The following is a 16,264-nucleotide window of genomic DNA, read 5'->3' as shown; positions in this document are numbered from 1 at the left end:
TATATATATATATATCTGAATATATATAAATTTCTCAGAGAACGTTCACTTTATACTTTTTCAGAAGTGAGATGAGAAACTTTTGCAAACATGAAGGTGTGTCATTATAATTCAGATAGAGGTCAGGAATCCCTAAGCATGACTGAGCTTTCCCCAGTTGTAAAGGGTCTGAGCCTCATGAAGAATACAATTCTGAAGGAGAAAAGATGAGCCAGCATGTTTTTGTATGTTATCAAGGACATAGAGCACAGGCTGTAGATGGATGATCTCCCAGGAGAGAAGGAAGACTAGAGTCCACAGAGAGTCAGCATGGGATCATGGTCATTGTGCCAGCCTGCTGGCCTTTCAGGAAAGAAGGTGCCTTCTTATTCCACCACCTTGATAGTGTAGGAAGGATCATAGAGGCAGAACAATCTTCTCATTATCCAGCACTAACACACAATGACATCTTCACTAACACACAATGATGACTTCAGTCAGCCAAGTTGCTTGAATAGGGTGACGTGAAGGAAAATACCCAATACAATCTCCCATCCTCCAGAACTTAGATAACACTTTTCCTCTAAAACAAACTAGCATTTCAAACTTTAATTTTCAGCATGAAGTTCTAGAATTGCTATCTATCACATGAAATCATGTGCATAGATTATATTTTCTTTCCTGCTTGAAAAATAACCTGGAATAATAATAATAATAATAATAATAATAATAATAATAATAATTAAAATAAATTAACTTATATATATATATGTTGTATATAAGTATATATATGATACTGCAGAATTGAGCCGCATGAAGGAAAAATGGTTTTGTGAACTGTGAAAATCTGAAGCTGATCTGCAAGGGAAAAGAGGAATTCTGATTCATTATTTAAATCAAGACTAGCTCCTCTACATGTGGATTCTCTGTGATGCTTTCTAGTCTTGCAGGTAATTTTAGCAAATGTGTCAAATTTGCAATTCTGTTGTGCAGGGGTTGAAAGCTGTGAGGGGAGAAAGAGCCAGGGGAATGAGGAAGAAGGAGAAGAAGATGAGACAATAACAGAGACAATGGTAAAGACAGCTAAGATTCTTAGACACCACTAAGTACTAGGCATCTTGCTATCTGCATGTGCCCCTTTGCTAATAATACTCAGTTGTCCTATTAGTTTGTTAGTATTGTTAAATGCAAAATGAGACACTGAACATTCTCATTATTTCTAACTTTTACATTCACTGAGGTCATGAAGGGGAAAATACCTTCTCTTTCTAGCTCTTGGTACACATCTAGGTTCAATCCCTCACATCATGGAATGTAGAGCTGAAGGGAGTTGCAGAACCTTAGGAGACAAGGCAGGTAAGATGCTTGGTCATCACCTGCTTGTTCTCCCTACCTCCTTACAGGCATCTGAAGAGGGCCTATTGCAGCATATATTGATTGTTATTGACATCGGGAGAAAATTTTGTTTACCTCTCACCAATATAACACACATCTCACTCTTGGAAAGTTCTATATTCATTTACTGAGGATGTGCAAGCAGCAGGTAGACATAATCTGTTTGGAGACATAGCTTTTATCTCTCAGATCTGCCCTCGTCATCACCTTGGAAAAAGTAGGGTCTTAGAGCAGTGCTTAGAATATGTCACAGTTTTGACATGTTAGCCCATTTCCCCAAATTCTCAGCTTTTATTCCTCTGCTCCTCCTTGCACATATGGAAGTAGCTTAGAAGCAGGCAACACAACAACATCAACAACACAACAGAGTCTGGAAATGGTATAGCTAGCTGCCTGAAAAGTGGGACTAATCATTATGAATAACAAATAATCATAAACATGCTTTTCAGGCTGAGCGACAGGGTCAATGACAGGAATTCCTAACAAGGCCAAGAGCTGAGCAAATCGTCTCTTGATTTCTCCACTGAGAATAATTTCATGCAAATCCAAGAAGGCTAAGCCGCTGCTGCTAATCCACCATGTGTGGTGACTAATTTTATTAAGTGAAATACAAGAAAGAGAAAGATCTTTGCAGTACAAGTGTACACAGCTGACTGCCTTGGCCTAAACGCTGTGCCCTGCGGCTGTGCACTGTGAAGCAGACTGATTAGTTTGTTCTGCAGGCAGCCTCAAAACAGAGGCAGAGCCTGTGCCAACCCACCCCAGGAAGACTTGTGAGCATTTTACTGTGTCCACTCTGCCTCACTGGCAAAGTGGAGAACAACCATTTATCTTGACTTTGAGGTAACCTTGCCACTGAGTAGTTGTGTTGACAGTATTTGAAAAACTTTATATTCCTTCACTCAAAACCCACAAACACTAAAATTGTGTAATTTACAATTTTAGATAAACCAGCGCCCTTACTCTTGAGTGTTAGCAGATAGAAACTCAAACTGGAAAAAAAAAAAAAAGGATTCCAAAGGACAGATGGGGCCTATAAGTAACTGGACAGGCTTCTTATTTATGCACATAAATTTCCACTCCAAAACATCTTAGTAAATCTAATTAAATACAGACTTCATCTGAGCCATTTTACCCTAATGCATATCTTAAATACATATACAGGAGATGTGAGTAAGAAAATTTACCAAAAGACATTCATAGGCAAATGTATTTATAAATACTCAAATGTGGAAGTACCCAAACATATACTGATAGGAAAATGGATGGTTAAAATGTGCTGTAAAGATGCAAAAGCATGTTTTACATGGATATTAAAAAACAGAATACACAACATCCAGCAATATGAATACCTTCCCTAATAGTAAAATGATCCAGAGAAAACACAGAAAAGCAAGATTGCAAGATACCATTTATATTAAGTTCAAGGACAAAGAAAATATGAGGTGTTGGAAATCAAAACACTGGTTGCTTCTTGAGGTGAGACACTATCTGAGAAGGCTCCAATGAGCACTTTGGAATGATAAAAATTATCAGTGTCTCTACTTGAGATGTGGTTACATGCATATAAACATTTGAACAGTTGCACCAAATTGAAATCTACTGTTGAGTATAGTATGGGTATGTAGTTGACTGTGTGTGCCACAACTTAATTGAAAGCCAAAAATTTCTGAGAACAAAATAAACAATACAAAATGAAACAGTAGCTGCATTAGATAATTAAAATACAGAGGAACTACAAATTTGTAGTTAGTGACGATAGATGTATACCCTGAGTCAATGTTTCTAAAATTCTTACTACCACAGCTGAAGCTTAGGTCATATTTATCCTTTGGGGTAAAAGATTGGAATAGCAAAAGTGCACATATTCAGCCTTTTCGTATAGGGATCTTTCTCAGGATCCTCAGAGTTTATATAGTTGTATCAGTTTTGTGTCACTATGGTGGAATTTCTGAGGTGACAAACTCTGTAAAGAGAAAAGATCTATTTGGCTCATGAGTTTAGTGGTTCAATGGCCAAGATCAGACAGCCCATTATTTTAGTCTCTGATGAGGGCACTAGATAGTGGCACATTGTGATAGAGGAACATATATGTGGAAGATGCACATTGCTAAACAAGATGTTAAAGAGGAGAGCAAGAGATATTGAAAGTGTGTGTGCGCATGTGTGTACACACGCACCCCCCACGATACATGCCCTGTGGTCTGAGTTACAGAGTTCTAATGGCATGTTCCAATGACATAAGGGCCTCCTCATAATGAGAAATTGCTCCTAGCTTCCCCAGCTGTGTCCAGGGACTCAGATTTTAAGGTGGTGCAGCATTATGGGTAGGTGGGGGTTCACACAACATGCCCAACCTCGACAGTTACCATTTTAGATTTTTATTTTTTGTTTGCTTATTTATGTTAAAACAAAATTTATTGATTAAGACTTGCCAAAATTATTAGATTAGCTTAGAGTATACCATTTATGTTGAAAATAGAGCTTCTTTTTCATGATATATTCCGATTATAGTTTCTCTCGCTCAACTTCTAGATCTTCCCCACTTCCCCACCTGCCCAATCTACATTCTCTTTCTCATTAGAATACAAATAAACCTGACCAAATGAGAGCACACAGACCCCAGTCATGAAGCTGGGGAACCAGCATTGGACCGTACCAAACCCTCTGAATGTGGGTGTCACTTAGGAGGCCTAGGAAATCTATGGGACCTCTGACAGAGGAACCAGTATTTATCCCTAGTGCACAAATGGACTTTGGAAGCCCAGTGCCCATGGAGGGATACTCTGTCACCCCAGATACATGAAAGAGGGCCTAGTCCCTCCCCCAAATGATGTGACAGACTTTAATGATCCCCCATGGAAGGCCTTAGTTTCCCTCGGGAGTGGATGGGGTGGGGGACATGGGAGGACGGTAGGGAGTGGGAACTGAGATTGATATGTAAAAAGGATGGTTTCTAAATTTTAAAAAGAATACAAATAGGCATATCAAAATGATAGAAATAAAAAAATACTTAGGAATTTAATAACAATCTCTTCCATTAACCATTCTACTATTTTCACTTACGGTGTTGATTTTTACGTTAAGAATAAACAAACCCTTGTGGTTTTCTAAAAGTGGATCATTCCCTGGCAATGGAGCTAGTCAAAGAGCATGAGTTGATTCCCACAGCCTCTGTCTGAGCCATATGTTAGCTCTAGGTTATTAAAGTATTTAAGGAAGTCATGCAGCATACTAAGAAATTTGGTATGTAATGGGGGCACATAAAGCTATAAAAGAGATTTTATAATCAACAAGGTACAATAGGGAGATCTTTGAAAATATAAATCCTAACTATATAAATTTCTTTGCCACAAAGTCAGATGAACACTTAGAGTTGATACACTGGAAATGGAATACATAGAGCTCATTAGTATAAGGATAACAGAGATCTTGTGAGTGGTAGGAGAAAACTGTATGTGAGAACTGTGCGAGAGAGTAGCATGAGTGACAGCTTCAGACCTCATTAGGAGTCCATGAGTGCACTGTTTTTCTGTTTTTGCACCCTCAGAAGTAATACAGAAGGGAATGCCATCGGTAGATTCCTGACAGGTGTTTTCTGCGGGAGTTAGAGAAGGGTAATGGTAAACTGCATTGGTAATACAATGGTAATGCCCAAACCTAGGCATGTGCATAGTGGAAAGGAGGATTGCATACACAACTGCTGAACACATGCTCACATCACAGGCATTGATACAGTGAAATGGCTTTTTCTCCCTTTTCAAATATTTAAATTAGTATAACCTTGGTTTAAGGCAGTTTTATCATCCACAGGCTCTTTGAAAGCAATAAAATATTATAATCTATAGGAGAACTAGGAAATTACATTTTTTAAAAAAATAATGTCAAGGGGCAGGGGATTTGGTTGTGAATTTTGGGAAACATGGTGATGGGACAGGATGGCGTTTCACATGGTTCTGAGTGAGGAAATACTACATTATGCTTTGGAAGTCTAAGCTTCATCAAGTTCTCATAAACAACTTAATAGTTTTCATTAAGATATTTCATCAGCCCCCAAGGAAATCTGTTAAAACAGACAAAGGGGAAGTTCTATGATTATATTTTTATAATTCTGTCACACTTCAAGTAATATTTCATAGCAGTCATGAGGAGTCACAAAGTGAACACTTCAGAGAAAAACAAGACAGTGGAATTGATTTATTCTTGAGGAATAGTTTAATGATGCTAGATGCAAATTTCTTAAAAGCAGTATGCTTTAATCTGAGGTCTAAAATAAGTTATACATCTGAAGCAAACATTTTAGCTTTAAAATAATCTGAAATGTAGCTAGCATATACTTTCTGAATGTACTACATGCCATCCTACCTTTCAGTTTTACTTTTTATTTACAGTGCAGATATTGGATAAAGACCTTCTACATGCTAGGCAAGCATCCTACCACAGAACTGAACTCTTAATACCAAAATCTTGTATGTAGAATCTGCCTTAATATGTTGAACTGAAAGAAATAGAGTCATAGTGCAATTGATATATTTCTAAGGGCTGAAATCTCAAAGACTTAGAAACATGAAATTACTATTCAAATATCAAAAAATAATTATTAAAAATTTAAGTATGTTGACCTGACTTAGTGAGAGCACAGGGACCCCAGTCATAAACCTGGGGAACCAGCATTGGACCAAGCCAAGCCCTCTGAATGTGGGTGCCATCTAAGAGGCCTGGACAGTCTATGGGACCTCTAACAGTGGAGCCAGGGTTTATCCCTGGTGTACAAATGGACTTTGGCAGCCCATTCTCTATGGAGGGATACTATTGCAGCCCAGATACACAAAAGAGGGCCTAGGTCTTCCCCCAAATGATGTGACAGATTTTGATGATTCCCCCATGGAAGGCCTCACTATCCTTGGGGAGTGGGTGGGAGTGGGGTGGGGAGTGGGAAGGTGAGGGAATGGGGGATTGATATGTAAAATAAGATTGTTTCTGAAATAAAGAGTTTAAGTATGTCATGAATAAAAGTTCATTTTAAAGTATCATTAGCAGCATGTGGATATGAAGGGGTCATTTGAACTGGGTCATCTATATCACACCCACTCCTCCCAAGGTTTAGAGATTTTTAAGGAATAGGGAGCAGAAAGACGGTAAGAGATGCCAGAGGTGGTGCCAGAGGTAGTGGATGGCTTCCAGGAAACAGTGTCTTCTGTATGTATCAAGACACCTGCTCATATGAACTCACGACCATGACAGCATGCACAAGACCTGTGCAAACTCAAACCCACACTAAATCCCAGCATAAAGACACGAAGTCCTACCTATAGCCAAGGAGCTATGCACAGCTGACAGCTGCTAGGGAGAGGGATGGTCACTTGTCTTTAAGAGCTTAGTCCCTGCTAAGTCAACCATGCTCCAGTAGAAGGCAATATCCAAGAATATATGGGTAGAACAAATTGGACTTGCTGGGTGAAAAATTAAGTAATACACAAATTCAGGAGTGTGGGGAAGAAGGTGTGGATCTTTGAAGAATGCTGAAAACATATGAAGATTTAAATATCTAAAATATACTAATAGAATGATAACAATAATTCACAATTACAAGTCTCTCACAAGGAAATATAATACCATAAAGCTCTTAGATGATTCTTGAAGACCCTATTGATGGTGAGTGGAAAAGGGCAGTTCTGGTGTAGGTGCTTTAGGGTTGTAAATGCTCAAGGGATGAGGTGGGATCTTGATCCTGGTGCTACTGTGAGAGGTGGGAGAAGAGGTAACTTTAAGACCTGTGAATAAAATCCACATTCTAAATCTTTTTCACAGCTTCCTTCCTTCCTCTTCTCTCCCTTCTGTTTTCTTCTTTTTCTTTCTTTCTTTCTTTCTTTCTTTCTTTCTTTCTTTCTTTCTTTCTTTCTTTCTCTCTCTCTCTCTCTCTCTCTCTCTCTCTCTCTTTCATCCCTAGATTTAGGAACAATATTCACCCCCTAATAAATGAGGAGAAGAATTAAATACTCTACAAAAGTTTCTAAAGATATTTGGCTCTAATATTTAAAAAATACAATGCAATGAGACATCTCTAATTATGACCATCATCAACTTATTGCCAAGGAAATTGTTTGTACTGATCCCAAAGAAGTTGAACATGGATACAGGGTCAGACTTCCATAAGTAACTAATTTCCTCATAATTCCATTGTCTAAACTAAGATTCTAACAATGGGCTTCATAGCATCCATGATTGCTACTGTTGTGACTTGTGTATGATATAATCATAGTCTATGTACTCATAGAATTAAAAATTTTCTTTGGTCTATATGAAGTTAATCGAGTCTCTTAGATCATTGGCTTTGTCTGTCACCATGATTTCTATTATACAGAAAATTGTTATGTAGTTAGTTTGTTGTCCAATAATAACATACAACATATAACAGATGGATTCTCACCGATGTTCTGTGATTTTTTATGTCCTTTTAAGAATACTTATAGCAGCAAGGCACTTGTTTATCCTCCTAGAAGCAGAACCCTTTGAGCTTGAGGTGATTGAGTCACAGACTGCTGGACCATTGATGATACCTGATAATTATCTTTTCACAGATGAAGGACTAAGGCCCAAAGAAGTTAAATGAGTAACACAAATAGTATTGCGACTTAAGTTAAATGTATGACATTATCTTTTGCAGCAACCATGATTCTGTTGAAATAGCTAATTTATTTTAAACGACACTCATGGAAACCTTGAGTTTTCTCAACACTATGCACTGTTGTTTTGACAAAATGACTTAATCATTACTAAGTTGATAAGAAACTTTAAATGACTCTGGAAACGTCCACAATGACAGTGTGGCTCTAGCATAGGGGTCAAGAAATTTCCAATGCTTTAAACATTTTGACTTTCATTACTAGTCTGAGTTCAGTTTTACTTTTTCTCACAAGTGTTTACTTGAAGGGCTAGAAGACATTAACAAAATTTTTGTCATTTACTTCCATGTTTAGAAAGAGAAGCTAGATGGACACTTAGTTGAAGGTCTTGGCAGATCTTCACACCACAAATGCCCCAGTGGACTTCACTGGAAGTCCTTCTTTCAGTCATCAGTTTTGGAATATTGACAGTGTTCTGAGTGCTGGTTTTAAACAGTGGTATTTCTAACCAATGAAATAGAAACACTACCTTACAATAACATTTGCAGGACAGGCTCTCTGGATTAAGAAGTGACCACATTTTAAGGAAGTTTATTTTTAGCTTATTACCTACATCATGGCTCCCCAAATGTACATTTTCCCCTGATATACACTTTTTATCTTAAGCCAGTGTTTAATATAGAACAATACAGACTGATGTAACACTAACCATTCAATCAACTACACACTAATATACATGGTATATTTAGTGGTGAGAAAATATCATTTATTTTTTATTAGTTTGTCAAATATTGGGTTTTTCCAGTTGGAGTACACTAGGTGTTTCACTTATTATTCAGTTTCTTTCATCAAACATATCAGATTCTAGATTTGAGTCACCTGCTTCAAAACCACTTAGCTCACTTCATTCTCCAAATAGGAATTGAAAAGAGATCATGAGGGGATGTAGAGAGAATGATTTACAGAGAGGGCCATAGTAGGACACAGGTGCTAGAAATGGAGAAATAGGAAAAAACAGTGGATCAGAAACTTTAACTGCAGAAAGAGGGAAGGTAATGCAGGAGAAGGAAGGAGAGATAAACAACAATAAAGATGTTTGAAAAAGCCAAAGGGAATCCTTATTTTACAAGCTTATTTCAAAATGCATGTAATATTAAATATATATGTTAATATCTGCATTAGTTTAGCAAAAGGTATGCCACATGGAGTGATAATGCTCCCTACAAGAGCCATAGACTAACATAAACCAAGTGCTAAGCATGGGAAACATCCCTTTCAGTTGTTCAAGGGAGCCCAAGGGGACTCCAGAACACTTTTGTCTTTGCTATTAACTTGAAGGCAAAACTCCATTGCTGAAGATACCTTGTACTTCACATACAGGGCTTGAAGGGATGAAGATAGAACTGACCTGGAAGCTTCCTGCCTGAGGACTGTCTCTCATGGTTTCTGAAGGTGCTTTGAAAATTGCCAAGGGACATGGGTAGAGAGAAAAGAGGTGGGAAGGGAAGAAGGGGAGGGGGAGAGGAGAACAAGAGGACTGAGACAGGGGAGGAATAGAGGAGGACGAGAAAGGAGATACTTTCTTAGAGGGAGACAATACAGGTTTTTAGAGAGGTCTGGCACAGGGGAAATGTTAGGAGATCCACTTTGATGACCCCAACCAAGAATCTAGGCAGTGGTGGAGAGGATGCCTCTGATGCCCTTACCCTATAAGGAGATTGATGTCTACTTTGGTTACCATTCCTAGAGCCTTCATCCTGTAGCTGTTTGAAGCAGAAACAGGTCCCCACAGCTAAGCACTGAACCATACCCCTGGAATCCAATTGTGCAGAGTGAGGAAGGATGAGCAAAGAAGTCAAGACGGTGCTGCAGGAACCCGCAGAAACAGTTGACCTGACCTAGTGAGAGCATGGAGACCCTAGTCATAACACTGCGGAAACTGAATTGGACTGAACCAAGCCCTCTGAATGTGGTTGTCAGCTGGGTGGCCAAGGCAGTCTATGGGACCTCTAACAGTGGAACCAGTCTTTAACCCTAGAGCACAAATGAACTTTGGGGGCCCACTCCCTATGGAGGGATACTATCACAACCCAGATACAGCAAGGAGAGCCTAGGTCCTCCCCCAAATGATATGACAAACTCTGAATGTCCCTGGTAGAGGGCCTCACTATCCCTGGGGAGGAGTTGGGGGATGGGTTGGGGGGGTTGGTGGGGAACATGGGTGGATGGAAGGCAAGGGAATGGGGCATGGATATGTAAATATGAGTAGTAGTAATTAAAGAATTAAAAATAATACACACACACACACACACACACACACACACACACATATATATATATATATATATATATATATATATATAAGAAAATTACCAAGGGAGAAAAAGTAAACAACAGTCATATGGACCTGTAAAGTCTATAAACCACTACAATGACAATCTTGCAACATATCTCCAGTGGTGCAACAGTTGCACTTGGGGATAACCAACAGCTGTCTAATTGAATTTAAGGAATGTTAAATAGGGTGTGGGGGGATTAATGTAAGCTACTGCAAGTCTAACCAACTACTGATGGCTAGAGAGGACCTTAGAGAACCTACCAGAGGTATTTTCTGAGCAGTATAATTTCTAACTGTAATCTAAATATGTATTCTTATATACACAGGGAAGTACAGAGCTTACTTGCAGCAGCCAGACACTATTACAGGAATCTATGGCTTGTAAAAATGCTGCATAAAGTAAGTGACTGTGGAGTGCCCAATCCCAACTGATGCCTACGATGCAGCCCCTACAGCTAATGCTCAGGGAAAATCATGGAAGAGGGGGTGAAAAGATTGTCAGAGCCAGAAGACCTGGACACTTTTTGCTTGATGTTGTACTCCAGACATAACAAGGAAGCTGCATCCATGAAATCTCAACTATGTGAAGGCCTAAATAAGACTTGCATAAAGATAATACTAGTTGACATAACAATATGGATGGGGAAATGTTTCATAATGACCCACAACTAGACAAAGAGCTACAATCAATCAATGGCTCCTGAGTGATAGGAATCAGTTTTTTTTTTTTTTTGTTTTTTTTTTTTACAGGGATGAGTGCCATGATAAAGCACAATTGGTCAGTCCCAAACACATGAGCACACAAGCAACACTAAATTGGTTTTATGCCTATCCATACAGTTATAGATAAATATAGAAATGTAGCATAATAATTAAAGATGTCATGAAGTTGAGAGGAAGTATGTGGAGGGTATGGAAGAGCTGGAGTCGTGAGAGAAGGTGTGGAAATGATACAATACAGTACTCCCATACAAAATTATAAAAAATTGAACAAAGGATCTAGGGTTTTGAAATCAGACAAACACATCCTGCTTGTGTCACTTAGAAGCAATGGGAAGATTAACCTATCTCTTATGGTATCATTTTCCTCATCTGCAGTGGAGAAGTGAATACCCACTGACAAGTACTGTGTTTGGCATGTGGTATGCACTCTATCACAATGGATATTGTTCTAATATCCACTAGACTTTTTTGAAATGATAATCTACATAGTATGTCTTCTAACCTCTCCTCTGCACACTATATCATGCTAGAAGAAAATCACTAAGGTTCCACCTTATTGAAAGAATGGGTCTTTGAGCTGCAATCCAGGAACAGAAAGAACATATGTAGCTGTGTCTAAAAATAACCTCTGTGGAAGCCCATGAATAGTCAGGTACTTATTTCTGAGCTAATCCTATATTAACCCCACTTCTTTCCATACATGGATGGATATAGAGTACACAAAATTGTCTTCAGCTCTTCTTCATCACCTTAAAGCTCCCTCAACTTTTTATCTGTACTCCATAATAGGCATAATTATTTATAAGAACAAAGGTGTAGAGTGTTCTCAACATGTCCCAGACTTCAGAGATCCAATAAATCCAAACTGATGCTACCCAAAATGTGGAAGTTATAAAACACATTTACATATTCCACTTTCCTCATTGAAACCATTTCCATACTTTCCCCATACTCCAGTGTGCCCTAGAATGCTACTTTTTAGAATTGTATTTTGCATCAGGACAAATTATACAAACATTTAACTCATACTTTTAGACCCTTGAAAATGTTAATATATTTTTTTCATGTTAGAAGGACATGTGCTTGAGATTGATGAACTAAATTGTGTTCCTTCAAAATTCACATGTTGTAGCTCTAATTACTAGCACCTCTTTTTGGTATTTGAAGATGAAGACTTTATACACCCCAGTAAATAAAAACAAAGCTGTTCAGTGATCCCTCTTCTAGTCTAACAAATGTCTTGTTTGAAGAGGCCATTATGACATGCTGAGAGAGTTACTAGACATGCATGTACATTGACCAAACCTCATGAGGAGACAACAAGAGAGCAATTATGGGGAAAGCAAGGAGACATTAGCCAGTAGAAAGCAATGCTGCTGATACCCTGATCAGAACTCTAAGAAAAGAATTTCATCTGTTTAAGCCACAAATTGTATGGCATTTAATTACAGTTCCCTTAGCACATTAATATATACCCTATGCAATCATTGAGCTATGTGGTGGCATAAGTATAAATTATTGATCTAATTGAGGACAAAGTTGAACTCAATGCCATCTCAGCGGCAAGATCCATGTGAAGATCATCAAATTCCTGTTAAAATTGCATGCTAGTCTTCTCTCTGTCTTGTCCCAACTCTTCCTCCCTGTTATAGATACTGTGACAGCACACCAATAAATTTCCTACATGCACATATCCATTACAACATTCATTTCTGGAAGATATTCTTTTTGTTCTTTTCCTCCAACTTTTATTTTTTTTCTTTTTGGGAATGAGAAACAAGATTGTTTTACATGTCAATCCCAGTTCCCACTCCCTCCCTTCCTCCCCTCCCACCCCCACCCAACTAAAACCCTACCTATCACATATCCTTTCTGCTCCCCAGGGAGGGTTAGGCCTTCTGGAAGACATTCCTATGAGAGACAAGTTAACTAGATAAGGAGTGCATAGAATAGAGTGAGCATTTAGCATATGAGCAATTGCTTTCAATGCCAGGTGTAGGTCAATCATTCCAGGATTTTAAACATGAAGAATTTATAAATAATCAACTAACCAATTCATTAATATAATATTGTTTGCATGAATTAATTTTACTGTATCCTATCTCTCTAAAATGACATAGAGGTGAGGTTTCAGAATCAGATTTAGTTTGATAAAGAAATAATGTGGAGAAGCACCCATGGCATCCCCCGTCTTGACAAGGAGAAAAGGAAAGGTGTCATGCCCACTCACTCACACAAATCCCCTTTATTCTATTTTAACTTAAAATAGAGTGATCTTAATTGTAGAGCAGTATGAATTAATGTTTTATGGTGAATAACTAGTTTTACACACTATACCAATTTTCCTGTTTTATCTCTTGTCAGTTCTAACATGGTTTATTGACTAGCATTGACCAGAATTACCAAAAATATACTAAAGATATTTGACAAATATAAACATTGCTTACAGGTACAATTTTTAATCAAATTTAATTCGTTTATATATACATAGTACAATCAATAAGACTCAGAGAAAACAAATGTGAAAAAGCTTATTTATTGGAAATTTATTTACATCTGTTATTTCTGTTCTCTTTTGTGGCTCAAGAAAGACAAAAGGCAGAAGAAAGGGCAGGATTGAAGTATGTTTTTGTGAAGAAGAATAATTTGATGATAATTCTTTCTGTATTTTATAAATAAGAAGGTCATTTAAAAGATTTGTCTAGACACGTGCTTGAAGAAACAGAAAAGGCTACAGGTGAGAATGAAACAAAGCCTGAGTTCCTCAGGACAGAGAGGAGATGGAAGCATAGGCATCTTTTTATTAGTACTCAACCACAGGGACTTAGCACTTTCTGTTGTTAAAAATGGATTCTTCTCTTAGATATTGCCAAGGTTTACTTTCCAACCTCTAATAGGTCTTTGGTCATGCATTTAATTCTTAAATGTCAATTTCCTCATGCCCTATTTTAAGTTACAACCCTCACCATCCACCATAACAGATTCATCAGCTGATTTTTCTTTATTACATTTATTTGGATATAGCAAAATTAAATATTTCACTCATTTTTATTGTTTATTTCCCCACTACAAACAAAGCAAGCACATGTTTTCTTTGTTTTGGGTTTCACTGTACCAATGGTATCTGACGCTGTGTCTAATAGCCAGAGTTTAGTGATAAAACGTGATGGGATAATCCCTGTAATATATTCAAGTCTGTATAGTGTGAACATTCCTGGGAAATGTATGAGGTAACTCTCAGAGTGCAATGGAGCAGGGGTTGAAGATGAGACTTGTTCAAACTTAAAGAAAACATGTACTTTATGCTTTTAATGATTAATAGTTGTGCTTTTTAAACTTTTGTGAAAGGGTTATGCAAATAAGGTTTGAATCAACTACCAGTATGGGTTAATCATGTTTATAGAGATTAGTAGAGCAAAGACAGCAATGATAACCATGTAAAAGGAATAACATTTTATTATCTGCCATCTGAAAGAGATACTTTTGTCTTCACTTCTCTGAAATGGTTTTATTGAGATTATTTAACCTTGCATAATTAGCATAGATTTGATAATTCTGTGTTTGGGGAAATTAGAATTTCTGTAACTTATTTATCTTTTCACCCATTCTTCAGTCTTGTCTCAGGACAAGAGAAAAGACATACCTCTGATTTTGAAATTTGTCAGGAAAAATAGAGCATTTTTATTCCATTCTAAATATTAAATGAGACATATTAACTCATCCATGCTCAAAACAAACCAAAATGTGAACACCCAATCATTTTTCAAATTCTCCTAGGAATCTGATGGCTTTAAATCTTCAAAAAAACTTTTGACATCTTCAATTCACATCCCCACATGAATCTGTCTGCAGTCTCAAGAGCATGACCTCCTGGAACCTCTTTATGAGAGCAAGAGAACCTGTTCAAGTGTCACAGAAGACATTAACATTCTATTCTTGCTATCAAAGACAAAATATATGGGGTCACCAGAGTTGTTACAGTCGCATCATCACAGCAGAGAGAATGCACACCAATGAGAACAGCAAGCAGATTCTGTACCTCATGCTGACAAAGGTTTCCTTAACCAGCTTAAGATTCTCAAGAGCCTTGTCCTTGTCTTTCTGTGACATTCAATGGATCATTTACTTCAGCAGACTCTTAAGCTGTCACAGCCAGAATGTCCTGTTCTCCTGAAAAATCATCAGCTTTGATATCTGAATCGTTTCCTGCCCCCCCCGAAACAATGTCCCAGGTGATCCAACATCTAAAACAGCAGAGATGATGCAGCCTTGCAGACTACAAAAACAAGGACCTGGCCAGATTTCTGTGTTTTATCATGATCCCCATGGTAAGGACATTGCTCCCAACCAGCATGAAGCAGTTTAGAATGAATGATGCCCAAATTCCCAAATATTGTTTATAAATGTTTGTTTTCATTTAAATGGGGTTGGTTATAAATGGTAATGATTACAGTCAATCTCTTTTTAAAAGAAAAAAGGGGAATAGGATATCGAAATGAATACTTTGCATTCATATGGATTTTCTTTTATTGATACAATTTTAAGGTCAATTTTGTGATATGTATATTTCTCTTATTGTTTAGGTATTGTTTATACAGATATTTAAAAATGAATGTAATGCATAATTAAATACAGATTGTATATAGTCAGGTATAATAGTCAAAACTTACAGTTAGGTTAGTTGGGTTTTCTAGATATAGAAAGATGTATTTGAGATGGGTAGATATTCTTGAAACCTTTAAAAGATCTACAGAATATATGACATTTAAATGGTTTAGGGTTTTTCATGATAGTGAGACACAACTGCTCCTGGCACACCAATTATGTCAGAAAGGAGGATGGGCATCGAATAAACTCAATATAGAGTTTGCCTTCAACATGGCAAGATTAGCCATTTGGGCAAGAAACTACTCTTGCCTGGATTGTTTGATAAACTGGACATGCAGGACCCTCAGGAAAGTGACTGCTGAATTTGCAAAACAAGACAGTCCTGAAGGGTTCCTGCTACACCGAGAAGTCTGCCAGACACACTGTGGCTTTTAGGCTGAAGATGGATGCCCCAACATTACAGAGGAACTTTGAGTGACTGTCCAGGTAGTGAGTTGTCTCTGTCAGATCTTGAGTTTATATATTATCCTCCTGTGGTCTTTGATGGAGTTGAAGACAGATAGTTATGGTTATGGTTTTCTTTAGTTATTATAAA

At 37.7% G+C, this 16,264-nt stretch overlaps 1 protein-coding gene and 1 long non-coding RNA gene across 4 annotated transcripts in view; one reads left to right on the top strand and one right to left on the bottom strand.

Moving 5' to 3' along the window:
- Gabrb1 (gamma-aminobutyric acid type A receptor subunit beta1) overlaps positions 1-16,264 on the bottom strand; it is a 400,056-nt gene that overhangs the window by 152,163 nt on the left and 231,629 nt on the right. The window lies entirely within an intron of this gene.
- LOC107979591 lies at positions 768-15,501 on the top strand. Of its 2 annotated transcripts, none has more exons than XR_004772534.1 (4): positions 768-929; positions 9,381-9,452; positions 10,665-13,798; positions 14,839-15,501. It is a non-coding gene; the product is annotated as an uncharacterized LOC107979591 (long non-coding RNA). The 2 variants fall into 2 exon arrangements; XR_004772533.1 differs by having other exon boundaries at positions 768-1,052.

The sequence above is a fragment of the Cricetulus griseus genome (assembly GCF_003668045.3).
Source record: "Cricetulus griseus strain 17A/GY chromosome 1 unlocalized genomic scaffold, alternate assembly CriGri-PICRH-1.0 chr1_1, whole genome shotgun sequence".
Taxonomy (NCBI): domain Eukaryota; kingdom Metazoa; phylum Chordata; class Mammalia; order Rodentia; family Cricetidae; genus Cricetulus; species Cricetulus griseus.
This window is presented reverse-complemented; position numbering and strand designations above follow the sequence as displayed.